Genomic DNA, 14,906 nt, shown 5'->3' on the forward strand with positions numbered 1-14,906 from the left:
GTAAGTCAGGAATTGTACTCCATTTAATCTCATAATTTTTTATTTTATGTAGATCCAAAATTTTAATTTTTTTTTTTCCTTTCTCTTTCTCGTTTTTTATATATATTTGTCGGCGACCATCATCGATTGTGTTCACCGATAATCACTAACGGTTTACTTTACTCTCGTTGACAGCAAAAGAGATGAATTTCTGATAATATTTTTAACGTAGATCTACTTAAATTTGGCCAAGATTACAAGACAAGACTTACATAACGTTTAGATTTAAAGCAGTCTGAGTAAATCTACATTACATCCGGCCAGACTTAAACCAAAAATTGTTGTCGTAATACAATCCTCTCATTTTGTCTCTCTTTCAATCTCTCAATTTTTCTTTTTTTTTTCTTTTTTTTCTGCTACACACTTCTCTTTTCTTATTTTAATAGAGAAAATTTTCAAATTCTAAATAAATATTTTGAGTTTTAGTTACAAGTAATAAAAACTAAAAAAATTTACAATTCCGAAGATACATTTATGCTGTTCTATATGATTTTAGCCTTTTTTTTCACTTTATTAAAACAACAACAAAAATTTAGCAAATATTAACAAACAGAAAAGTTACAAACTCTTAGAAACTATTGATTTGAGATCACTATCGCGCGACGTCAAATTGTGTTTTAATAAATTGCAAATGAGCAAATTGACAATTTTTGCAGTTTTAAAACTGCAAATTTATTCAGTTTGATGAGAAATAAATTCAAACTCTAAATTTTTACAATTTTGTAAACTGAAAATTATGTGCTCTGTATGATAGATAATTTTTTTCGTGTTTTTTAGTGTTGAGAAAGATGTGGTTAAATTTGTAAACTTAAATTTCAGAACATAAACCTTACACTTTGGATCGTTTACCATGTGTATTATCAAGAAATCAAGACAAAATGACATACCTGAATCCATTGATGAACGGTTAAACGGAAGCGTGATTATCAATGAACTCTTTGTTATTGATTATGTTATTGCCTTCTAATCCTTTCCCCTTTGGTGCCTTATGTTTCTCCTTGAGAGGATTTAGAAAAAACAATGGCAGTGTTCTTATTTTCCACCTGGGAAGGAATAGGGACCATAACCTTTTAAAGGTTGTAATTGGTTTTCAAAACTGAAAGGTTGTGGAAGTTCAAAAGGAATGAAAACCAACTTTAACCAATATGTTTTAATTTCTATTTCTGCCCCTCATAGAAATAGAAATTATACAACTAGTATCTACACATTAGGTCTATAACACATATACCCTTAAGCCTATTAACTAAATTAAATCACTTCAATTGTAGGCTTCTTATAAATGATAACACCACATTTAATTATGTGGTCCCATTGAGACATTATCTAACAATCTCCCACTGGACAACATATGCATCCTGAAAAATGTACTTAACTTTAGTGAGCTCAGAAATTTGTTATCATAACTTGAGGGTATCCAAACAATATTGTCCATTAACTATATTAATATAGGATCAAAGCGGTCTTCGTTACATCAATCGTAACTCGACCCACCAATGGTCACGTATACTAATACAGCTAAATGACATAGATCAATCATGGATGCGTAGCATGGAAATTACATGTGATGTGATCCATACATGCCTATTTCCAACTGCTACTTAACTTTATTGAGATCAATACTTCACAATACGTAACAGAGCGTAATAAACTGAATATTTCATTTCTGCAGAATTAATCTAATTACATAGATAAAACTCAAGGCTGACATAAAGCGGTAATATAAATACAAACTCCCACTAAACCAGAATGTTCTCAAATAGAACAACACCCATCTGAGCAGTGTGCTCATGAAAGACCTTGGGTGGTAGTCCCTTCGTAAGTGGATCCGCTATCATGGAGTTTGTCCCATTGTGCTCTATGGAAATCTGTCCACTCTGCACTCTTTTTTTTACAACTAGGAACTTGATATCAATATGCTTTGATTTTGTCAAGCTCCTGTTGTTATTGGAATATAAAACTGCAGACTTATTGTCACAATATAACTTAAGTGGTCTTGCAGTGCCTTCCAAAATACGCAACCCAGTGACAAAATTCCGCAGCCATATCCCTTGGTTTGATGCCTCATAACATGCTACAAATTCTGGATTTCCTACTATCTTGGCATCCAGCAAAATCGGAGTCGGAATATCCAATGACCTCTAACTTATCCGATCTCACACTTATGCTCACATTAAGTTACCAAACAGATAATCTCTAAATAAATTAATTTAATGACAACATCTCAAGATACCTAGCACAACATTAATACCAAGCCTTTGGGTAGTGATATTAACTGTAAGTGGTATTCTTGTTGTAATAATCAAACATTGACAATAAGTTATGTCAAATAACAAATCTATCTTTTGATGGATTTATTATTCACATTAGGTTTTCTTGACAATTGGCACATGTTTATCACCACAAAATGTGTGTGTAATTCTGCCAAGTCTTAATCATGTCTTTGGACCGATAAATACCCGCATGAGATACACAGACATGAACTTCAAAACATTCTATATAAAATAATCTAGACAAGAGAGATCACTTTTGTGACATCTTGTTTGAATTGACATGTATTGAGAATGTTAGAAAATTAAATTTCTGTATACGTTGTATGAAATTACATTAAATTTAAAGATTTCTAAATTTGTGACCCCGTATATGTTATATAATCTGCAGCAATTCCAATTATATATACATATATAAATAGAATTGACGGGTCCAAAAAACAAATAGTTTTTTTTTTATGATGTTCAAAATTAAACCGATCAAATCGCAAGACATATCTATATATATATAAATACATGATGTTCATCCATTTGAGAGAAAAAAAAAAAACTGCCCACCGAATCATTTTACAATTCCAGAAAACAGATTGCCATTTTCACAGAACAAAACAGGAAAAAAACAGAATTTACTATCCATAAGAAAATTCAAAATCTGATTCTAGGAAACTAAATAGAATAAATGAAGCATATCAATTCTGATAAGACACATGATATGCTGGCTCTGATACCAATTGTAAACATAAATTTCAGAACATAAACCTTACACTTTGGATCGTTTACCATGTGTATTATCAAGAAATCAAGACAAAATGACATACCTGAATCCATTGATGAACGGTTAAACGGAAGCGTGATTATCAATGAACTCTTTGTTATTGATTATGTTATTGCCTTCTAATCCTTTCCCCTTTGGTGCCTTATGTTTCTCCTTGAGAGGATTTAGAAAAAACAATGGCAGTGTTCTTATTTTCCACCTGGGAAGGAATAGGGACCATAACCTTTTAAAGGTTGTAATTGGTTTTCAAAACTGAAAGGTTGTGAAAGTTCAAAAGGAATGAAAACCAACTTTAACCAATATGTTTTAATTTCTATTTCTGCCCCTCATAGAAATAGAAATTATATAACTAGTATCTACACATTAGGTCTATAACACATATACCCTTAAGCCTATTAACTAAATTGAATCACTTAAATTGTAGCCTTCTTATAAATGATAACACCACATTTAATTATGTGGTCCCATTGAGACATTATCTAACAAAATTTTATTATGTTTTCGCTTTAATTTTTCCTTTCTTTTTTTTTTTCCTTCCAGCGATGTTCTGGACTATTCGACGTATAGCGACCCCGGTCTTTTCTCTTTAAATTATTGTATCCGGACTTAGGATCCGTGGATCCTGTCATTACTTATTGGTTGTTGTTGTCCTTTAATCTCTTTGGATTTGAAGTATAGGTTGTGTTGGGCGGGTCTGTTACAGGTTGGTTGATTTTAGATGCCAATAGGTGATGCCCAGATTTTGGCCTTCACGCTCGAGCGGAAGTTTTAACGCTCGAGCGGTCCCTTCGTTGTTGCTTCTCCGCTCGAGCGGGAATTTTGACGCTCGAGCGTGATTTTCCATCTCCCAGTATTTTGCTCTGCAGTTCTTCCGCTCGAGCGGTAGTTTTTACGCTCGAGCGTGATCCCTTGTTTTTGCTCCTCCGCTCGAGCGGGGAGTTTGACGCTCGAGCGGGTACCAGCGCCTGCAAAACTTCTGGAAGGGTGCAATCGACGCTCGAGCTGCTTTCTTCACGCTCGAGCATGATTCTGTGTCTTACGCTCGAGCGGGGATTTCTACGCTCGAGCGTAGAGTCGATTATATCAGTCCGTGATTTCACTTTTTTGATCACTTTTTGACCTACTTTTCCTTCATAACTTTTTAAAAACCGCCCCTGGAGTGTTTTTATCTCTCTCTCTCCCTCTACACACCTTCTCTCTTTCGATTGATCTACTTAGAGCGAGTTTCTACCTTAGATCCTTTATTAAAAAGTTAGAGTGAGTTGAGGGCTTCGTTTTAATCTGAGAAACTTGGGATTTGGAGCACGTTGGTCTTTGGTCTTCATCTCCATCTTCTCCATACGGGTTATTTTCTTCGAGGTAGGGATTTTCCTACTCCATTTTATATGCTTTGTTCTAAGTTTGGTATTTTGATAGGTTGGGGACACTTTGAAAATTTTGGGAAAAAAACCCTAGTTGAATTGCTAAATTGATTTGAGTAATTAATTCAAGGAAATTGGGGAATTTGGTTAAATCCATGAAATTGGGGAATTTATTGATTAAATGGTGTAGTTGGTATATTTATTTTTCGAGTCTAGAAATAACTGTTTTGGGCTATCGGTGGAAGATAGTCGTGCTTGTTGTAGACATTGCATGCGGATTAGGGAAAATTGAAACTAATCAATTTGTTAAGTCATAAATTTAGACTATTGAATTAATACAGAAATTACATGTATTGATTGAGCATTGCATATACATATTGTTTGGGAGGAGATAGGGGATGTACTCCACGGTTTAGGGGAAGATAGGGGATGGACCTCTAAACCGGATTTTTGTTTGGGAGGAGATAGGGGATGGACTCCATTAGCACCATTTTTATGTGTGCTTATTATATTGAAGTGTTTTTACATGATTATTGATACAACACTAAAATGTGTATCAAATGGGAAGTATGAAGTGTTTTGATATGAGCATGAGTCTCATTTGTTTTGTTGATATTGGAAGTAATGTGAATATGATATATAATTCACTGTTGTAAGTTTGGCCAGGTTCTGAGCCATGTTGATAATAATGGAAAGTGAAATGTGTCTTAGACATTAGTGTCATGAGACTGTTTAATGATAAAATTGATTATCTTGGTTAACCATCTATTGAATGCTATAGCTTTATTCAATGCTTATATTTGGTTTAGTATTTTTCTACTGGGCTGTGGCTCACCCTTTATGGGAACATCATTTTCAGGTTCAGGTGATAAGCTACCTCCACGGACTTAGTCTGGAAGGATTTGATGTTTGGGATTTTGAAGACTTGTGTTTAGTTATATGTTTTATTTTGCTATTTTGAGATTTCATGTAAACATTCAAGCCTAGGGCTTAACTTGTAAATGAGTTAGTACTCATCCTTTTTGTGTCCAAGTGTTAGCTTGGAAAGATGTAAGCCCTTAGGGCATTTATTTTGATGTTGCAGGATGTTACATGTGATGTCTTTCAATAAGAATACTCTGATGAATAACTCAAATGATTCGTTTTCTTTTATAAATGCATGTTAATGTTATGGTTATTATGGGTTTATTTTGAGGGCGTTACAACTTGGTATCAGAGCGTACCGGGTTCGAATACTTTGGGTACGTGGGAAGTGATTAGTATCACAATGGGTTCGTCTCGCTTGATAGAGACTTAGATGTACTATTATGTGCTTATATGATAGCATGTTTATGTGATTATGTGGGTATGGAACGTAGTTTCTAGGATGCTAATTGGACCCTTGAGTTTCTAGTAGTCTTGTTGGAAAGGCACTTGATCAATGCTGTTTCCAACCGGAACTATAGTAACACTTCGGGACTATTATTATCCAGGAATGAAATTCGTAGGTGCTTATGTGATTATGTGCTTACGTGGAATGAATTATTTTTGTCCAATGCATTAGGACGCGAGTGTTTAGTTTCGGCACATTTATTAATGTGCTAACGTCTTTGTTTGTTTCCTTTATTAGGATGTCAGGACGAGGACGAGGACGCGGTAGGCGTGGTAGGCCGGGTAGGCAAGAGGTACCGGTGCCAGAGGAGATTCCGGCAGTTCATGAGGGAATTGGCCAGGCCAATGTGGCCGAGCCAGTAGGCCAGCAGGCTATGGGCGTTTTAGCCCGAGAGATAGCAGGGGCATTCAGGGAGTCAGTAGGCATTCTTAGGGCTGAGAATCAAGCCCAGGTTGTTGTTGCGGATGCAGGACCTTCCTTTCTGAAGAGGGAGTTCTTCCGGTCTAATCCGGATGAATTTGTGGGTGATCCTAAAGAGCCGCTTAAGGCAGATGAATGGCTCGAACAGACAACGAAGACGTTTGAGATGCTTGATATCGAAGACGAGGGGTTGAAGGTGACCTTGGCATCATTCCAGTTGAAGGGGGATGCGGGTCAGTGGTGGAAGTTCACTAAGGGGCGTATAGGAGGTACATGGGAGGCTTTTGTGAATGCTTTCCAGGAGAAGTTCTTATCCCCAGCAGTTAGGGAGAAGCTGAGAGACCAGTTCTGCCAGCTTAAGCAGTCGAGTTCTTCAGTGGCCGAGTTTGAGGCTGCATTTACTAGTTTGTCCAGGTTTGCACCTGAATTGGTGGCGTCTGAGGAACGCCGTTGTATTGAGTTTGAGAGGAAGTTGAGGCGTGGCCTCAAGCTGAGAGTTGGGGGAACTATGATTCGGGATTATGGGCGTTTGGTTGATGCTGCAGCCCACATGGAAATCATGATGCAGGAGGAGGAGGAAGGACAGAAGGGCTCCAAGAGAAGTCAGGATGGTCAGAGTGATGGTAGGAGACAGAAGGGTTTTAATCCCCAACAGTCTCAGAGTAGCTTTTCTAGATCGACTTTTCCTGTGCCGAGTGCTAGTTCGGGGAAAGGCAGTCAAGGAGACATTACCTGCTTCAAGTGTGGTCAGTTGGGCCACAAGTCTCCAGTTTGTCCTCAGAGGGGAGGAGTGCAGAGAGCAGCATCATCTTCGGCTCGATCTCAGAGCCAGAGTCAGGGTAGAGGCCAGCCACTCTCGTGTTATCAGTGTGGTCAGCCAGGGCATATGAAGAGGTATTGCCCGCAGTTGGGTGGCACACCTGGTGCATCTGGTTTGAGGCAGATTCAGGGTCAACAGCCAGCTCAGTCGGGTCAGGCCTCGAGGGCCAATCAGGGGGCTTCATCGTCTCAGTCGGTGCAGCAATCTTATGCTCCTAGGGGTGAGCAGGTTGATCAGAGGTCATCTGGGCGCGTGTATGCTGTTACCACGCAGGATTGTGTACCGGCTCCATCTGTTGTGAGAGGTACTTTCTTGTTTTGCAACTCGGTTGCTAATGTTTTGATTGATACGGGTGCATCTCATTCCTTTGTGTCTGCTGCATTTGCATCTGTTTTGGAGTTGGAGTTAGCACAGTTAGCATCCCCTATTTGTGTAGTGTCGCCTCTTGGGGGTGAATTGATTTTGAAACACGGTGTTAGGGGTTGTGATATAGAGGTTGATTACCATAGAATCCCATTTTCCTTTGTAGTTATGCCTATGAGAGGTTTCGATGTTATTTTGGGTATGGACTGGTTATCGTCATACCGGGCAGTTATTGATTGCTACCGCCAGAGAGTCACTTGTTGTACCGTGAATGGTGAGTGTTTTCATTTTCTGGGGGACCGTGTTGGTAGTGTTTTGCCACCGGGGTATGTTTCGCGAGGACGGAGTGAGCTTAGTGGTCTACTTGCTAACCTTTCGATTAGTAAGGACGGTGAGACTCAGATTGTGTTGCCAAGGGTGGTGTGTGAGTACTCGGACGTTTTTCCCGAGGATCTTGTTGGTTTGCCACCGCATCGAGAGATTGAATTCTCTATTGACTTAGTGCCCGGCACGGCGCCGATTTCTATGGCACCATATCGTTTTGCCCCAGCTGAGTTAGTTGAGCTGAAGATCCAACTCCAGGAGTTGCTAGATAAAGGCTTTATACGTCCTAGTGTTTCGCCTTGGGGAGCACCGGCCCTCTTTGTTAAAAAGAAAGGTGGTGCTTTGAGACTTTGTATAGATTACCGGAAATTGAATCGGGCTACGGTTAAGAATAAGTACCCTATGCCCCGTATAGATGATCTGTTCGATCAGTTGAAAGGTTCCCGTTGTTTCTCGAAGATAGACTTGAGATCAGGTTATCATCAGTTGAGAGTCAGGGAGGAGGATATTCCAAAGACGGCATTCCGTACGCGGTATGGCCACTATGAGTTTTTGGTGATGCCATTTGGGCTTACCAATGCACCGGCAGTATTTATGGATTTGATGAACCGGATATTCCGGGAATTTCTAGATCCTTTTGTAGTCGTCTTCGTGGACGACATCCTTATCTATTCACCTTCAGAGGAAGAGCACGAGGAACGCTTGAGGGTGGTGCTTGATTTACTTAGAGCCCATCAGCTTTATGCTAAGTTTGGGAAGTGTGAGTTCTGGCTAGAGGAGGTGAAGTTCTTAGGCCATGTAGTTTCTAGAGAAGGGGTGTCTGTTGATACATCCAAGACGGAGGCAGTGCAAGATTGGGTACATCCTAAGAGTGTGTTTGAGATCCGCAGTTTTCTGGGATTAGCTGGGTATTATCGCCGGTTTGTAAGGGATTTCTCCAGATTAGCTTCGCCTTTGACTAGATTGACTCGGAAGGGAGTCAAATTTGTTTGGAGTGAGACTTGTGAAAAGTCGTTCCAGGAGTTGAAAGTTAGACTGACCACTGCTCCAGTCTTGATTATTCCGGAGAGAGGGTTGGGTTATGCAGTCTATTGTGACGCCTCACGAGAGGGTCTTGGTTGTGTGTTGATGCAAGAGGGGAAAGTGGTTGCCTATGGCTCACGTCAGTTAAAAGTTCACGAGAAGAATTACCCTACGCATGATTTAGAGTTAGCAGCTGTGATATTTGCCTTGAAGATTTGGAGACATTATCTTTACGGTGAGAGGTTCGAGGTATTCTCGGATCATAAGAGTCTGAAATATCTGTTCACACAGAAAGACTTGAACTTGAGGCAGAGGAGGTGGATGGAATTTATTGAGGATTATGACTTTGAATTGCATTATCATCCGGGAAAGGCCAATGTGGTGGCCGACGCCCTTAGCAGGAAACCTGTTGGTGACATAGCTAGTATAGCCATCCGAGAGTGGGAGATGTTAGGTGCACTTAGAGAGTTTGATTTGCTTCTGGGCGAATCCGTTGAGGCTGCGGCCTTGTTTTCTGTTGTTGCGCAACCTACACTTGTGACTCGAGTGTTAGAGGCTCAGAGGGGCGACCTTGAGGTAGAATCCCTCCGTGAGAAGATTTCTGGTGGGAAGGTTAAGAAAGGTTTGACGGTGTATCCCGACCTGAGTGTGAGATATCGAGACCGTCTGTTTGTGCCGGAGTCTCATCGAGAGGAGGTACTCCGAGAGTTTCATCATTCACGCCTTGCAGTGCATCCGGGAGGTACTAAGATGTATCGGGATTTGGGTCGCCAGTTTTGGTGGCGGGGTATGAAGAGAGATGTGGCAGCTTTCGTGTCTAAGTGCCTTACTTGTCAGCAAGTGAAGGCCGAACATCAGAGTCCAGCGGGTTTGTTGCAACCCTTGCCTATTGCCGAGTGGAAGTGGGAGCATGTCACTATGGACTTCGTTGTAGGTCTTCCGAGGACTCAGCGGGGCAGTGATGCTATTTGGGTGGTTGTAGACCGGTTGACTAAGTCGGCGCACTTCATTCCTATGCGCGTTAGAGATTCAGTAGATCATCTTGCCGACTTGTATATTCGGGACATAGTGAGGTTGCACGGGGTTCCAGTGACGATCGTCTCCGATAGGGACCCTCGTTTTACTGCCAGATTATGGCAGAGCTTGCAGAGCGCCTTAGGTACTAAGTTGACCTTTAGCACAGCTTATCATCCTCAGACTGATGGGCAGTCCGAGCGTACTATTCAGATCCTTGAAGATATGCTTCGGGGTTGTGTTCTTGACTTTAGCGGGTCATGGGAGAGGCACTTGCCATTAGTGGAGTTTGCCTACAACAATAGCTTCCAGTCTAGTATCGGTATGGCACCGTTTGAGGCCTTATATGGCCGACCGTGTAGGTCTCCTGTTTGTTGGGCCGAGGTGGGTGATACACCTCTGTTGGGTCCGGAGTTAGTGAGGGAAACGACGGAGAAGGTTGAGCTTATCCGTAAGAGGCTTGTTACAGCCCAGAGTCGTCAGAAATCTTATGCCGACCGTAGGAGGAGACCTTTGGTGTTTGAGGTGAGCGATCATGTCTTTTTGAAGATATCACCAAGACGGGGATTGATGAGGTTTGGGAAGAGCGGGAAGTTGTCCCCTCGATTCATTGGTCCTTTTGAGATCCTTGAGAAGATTGGCGAAACTGCTTATCGTTTAGCTTTGCCGCCGCAGTTGTCCGGAGTACATGACGTGTTTCATGTGAGTATGCTTCGGAAGTATGAGCCGGATCCATCACATGTATTGGATTGGACCGATTTAGTAGTTGATGAGGATGTCTCGTATGAGGAGAGACCGGTTAGGGTCTTGGATAAGCGGGATCAAGTCTTGCGAGGCAAGACCATTCCTTTGGTGAAAGTTTTGTGGAAACATCACGGGGTGGAGGAAGCCACATGGGAACGTGAGTTGGAAGTCCGCGAGAAATATCCGGACATGTTTATTGATTTGTAATCTTGTAGTTAGATTTTGTAATATTGTCGAACTTTAAAGCTTTTTATATATGTCTTAAGCTGTAAAACATTTAGAATGTTTTGGTTAATGGAAATATTTTGGAACTTGCCTCGAAATGGAAGTTTAAGGGAACATTGTATATATTGAATATATTGAAAATTGTTGAAATTGAAAGAAAATTGCATAGTGTTAATGCAGGTTGAAATATATGGTTGTTTTTCATATTGTGGCATGCCTCTTTGTTAAGAGATGGAATGGCCGGTGTTGGGTCAAGTTGGTTATTAGTGAATTATCATATTGTTGGAATTTGAGAAAAACTTGTTTTCGAAACCTTGTGCTTAATTTCGGGGACGAAATTCTTTTAAGGAGGGGAGGTTATAGCGACCCCGGTCTTTTCTCTTTAAATTATTGTATCCGGACTTAGGATCCGTGGATCCTGTCATTACTTATTGGTTGTTGTTGTCCTTTAATCTCTTTGGATTTGAAGTATAGGTTGTGTTGGGCGGGTCTGTTACAGGTTGGTTGATTTTAGATGCCAATAGGTGATGCCCAGATTTTGGCCTTCACGCTCGAGCGGAAGTTTTAACGCTCGAGCGGTCCCTTCGTTGTTGCTTCTCCGCTCGAGCGGGAATTTTGACGCTCGAGCGTGATTTTCCATCTCCCAGTATTTTGCTCTGCAGTTCTTCCGCTCGAGCGGTAGTTTTTACGCTCGAGCGTGATCCCTTGTTTTTGCTCCTCCGCTCGAGCGGGGAGTTTGACGCTCGAGCGGGTACCAGCGCCTGCAAAACTTCTGGAAGGGTGCAATCGACGCTCGAGCTGCTTTCTTCACGCTCGAGCATGATTCTGTGTCTTACGCTCGAGCGGGGATTTCTACGCTCGAGCGTAGAGTCGATTATATCAGTCCGTGATTTCACTTTTTTGATCACTTTTTGACCTACTTTTCCTTCATAACTTTTTAAAAACCGCCCCTGGAGTGTTTTTATCTCTCTCTCTCCCTCTACACACCTTCTCTCTTTCGATTGATCTACTTAGAGCGAGTTTCTACCTTAGATCCTTTATTAAAAAGTTAGAGTGAGTTGAGGGCTTCGTTTTAATCTGAGAAACTTGGGATTTGGAGCACGTTGGTCTTTGGTCTTCATCTCCATCTTCTCCATACGGGTTATTTTCTTCGAGGTAGGGATTTTCCTACTCCATTTTATATGCTTTGTTCTAAGTTTGGTATTTTGATAGGTTGGGGACACTTTGAAAATTTTGGGAAAAAAACCCTAGTTGAATTGCTAAATTGATTTGAGTAATTAATTCAAGGAAATTGGGGAATTTGGTTAAATCCATGAAATTGGGGAATTTATTGATTAAATGGTGTAGTTGGTATATTTATTTTTCGAGTCTAGAAATAACTGTTTTGGGCTATCGGTGGAAGATAGTCGTGCTTGTTGTAGACATTGCATGCGGATTAGGGAAAATTGAAACTAATCAATTTGTTAAGTCATAAATTTAGACTATTGAATTAATACAGAAATTACATGTATTGATTGAGCATTGCATATACATATTGTTTGGGAGGAGATAGGGGATGTACTCCACGGTTTAGGGGAAGATAGGGGATGGACCTCTAAACCGGATTTTTGTTTGGGAGGAGATAGGGGATGGACTCCATTAGCACCATTTTTATGTGTGCTTATTATATTGAAGTGTTTTTACATGATTATTGATACAACACTAAAATGTGTATCAAATGGGAAGTATGAAGTGTTTTGATATGAGCATGAGTCTCATTTGTTTTGTTGATATTGGAAGTAATGTGAATATGATATATAATTCACTGTTGTAAGTTTGGCCAGGTTCTGAGCCATGTTGATAATAATGGAAAGTGAAATGTGTCTTAGACATTAGTGTCATGAGACTGTTTAATGATAAAATTGATTATCTTGGTTAACCATCTATTGAATGCTATAGCTTTATTCAATGCTTATATTTGGTTTAGTATTTTTCTACTGGGCTGTGGCTCACCCTTTATGGGAACATCATTTTCAGGTTCAGGTGATAAGCTACCTCCACGGACTTAGTCTGGAAGGATTTGATGTTTGGGATTTTGAAGACTTGTGTTTAGTTATATGTTTTATTTTGCTATTTTGAGATTTCATGTAAACATTCAAGCCTAGGGCTTAACTTGTAAATGAGTTAGTACTCATCCTTTTTGTGTCCAAGTGTTAGCTTGGAAAGATGTAAGCCCTTAGGGCATTTATTTTGATGTTGCAGGATGTTACATGTGATGTCTTTCAATAAGAATACTCTGATGAATAACTCAAATGATTCGTTTTCTTTTATAAATGCATGTTAATGTTATGGTTATTATGGGTTTATTTTGAGGGCGTTACACGACGAATTTTTGGTGATGTTGAACATTCTAGTAAGACTCCGGTGTCGTAACATGTGCAGCGTCCTAAAATTTTAACCAAAAATAAAATAACCAAAAATGAAATTAAATTAAAAAGACTTTTTTGTAACAGTTAAAAATATGCAGGATTAACTAGTGCAAATATTTTGTTTTGAAACCAAATGAGTTTTGAACTATGCAAAGAGGACCTACAAGTTAGTGCCCCATAAAATTATATTCAAATTTGGGTCTAAGAAATTACCAACTCTACAGCCTTTTATTTGCATATTACACATTAAATCTCAAGTTTGATCATGGTAACAAAATAATTTTTAATTTTATCTATTTAAACTCTAAATTTTTTATTTGTTTTCAACTAAACCATTTGCTTATTTCTGTTAATTAAAATTGACGAAAAAATAGTATAAATTGAAAAATTAAAAAATTATTTTATTACAATGATCAAACCTTGAAATTCTTTTTGCAATTTTCCCGATAATATTTGTAGTGTGCAAGTGAAAAGAATTACTCATCACCTTCTTTTTCCCCATCTCTTTTCAAGGTAATCATTGAGTAGTTTTAAAATATCATATACATTTACAATATTTCAAACCAATCAGTTAAAAAAAAATTTAATGGACATACTTTTATTTGGTAGTTGAAAAATAAATTATAACGAACTTAGTATGCTATAGTTTCTTATTAAACAAAATACCATCAAATGTAAACGGAGTCACTTTTCCTCCTTTCACTCTCAACTTTCTTTTCTCCGTCTCTTTTCAAGGTAAATTATTAAGTAGTTCTAGAACACTATATTACCCACATGATACTCTAAACCAATTATACAATTAAAATTTTTATGGATGGACATGTTAGCTCACTTTTGTTTGATAGTTAAAAAACAATTAATGACTAACTTAGTATGTTATAGTTTCTCATTATCCAAAACACCATGTAAACAATGTCACTCACCTACTCTCACTTCCTTATTCCCTTTTCAAATCACCCAAGTACCCACACCACCGCAAATTAGTCCGCTGCCAACACTACCACTACTATCTTATTTGGTGTAGTCTATTTGTACTAATAACTTTTTTTTAATTGAAAAGTTTTGTGTCAAACTATTTGATGCAATAAAAGCGGCTCAAGCCTATTTGAAGCCCAAGGAAAAAAATCGTAAGTGTTGTGATCATTATTGTGATCAGTGATAATAGTTATGGTAATGATTGGTGTCATTGTGTGGAAAGTTAGTGAAAGCATTCTCTATATTTGAACAGTGAAATTTCATTATATAGAGACATTTTTATTTTTATATAACCAATAGATTTTGATTTTTTTTCAATCTGCTTCATATGCATTTTAAAAATATATTTAGGAACCTTCATAATTAATTTTATGATTTTTGGAATGCATCGATTTTTTCTTTTCTTTTCCTTTCTTTTTTTGTCAATTTTGGATGTTGTTGGTTTGCTTTTTGTATTTAAAATCATAACAAAATTAAAAATTAGAAGTGCTATGATTATTGTGATCAGAAATGATACACCCCACTAAAAACAGTGCTCTAAACACTTGGCAATGGAAAAAAAAAAAAAAAAGACAAAAAAGACAAAAACATCACTATCACTGTATAACCCACACAATTAGAACTCTCAAACATTTTTATTATTGTGATGGTTAATAATGATTGTGAGGGATATATTGTATTCAAGGTTACAAAAAACATATTTATATTTGAATAGTGACATTTTAAACTCTAACTCACTGTTTAGAGACTTTATTTTTATTTTAATCTAATTGATG

This window comes from Camellia sinensis, chromosome 2 (genome assembly GCF_055761805.1).
Source record: "Camellia sinensis isolate YWXY chromosome 2, ASM5576180v1, whole genome shotgun sequence".
Lineage (NCBI taxonomy): Eukaryota > Viridiplantae > Streptophyta > Magnoliopsida > Ericales > Theaceae > Camellia > Camellia sinensis.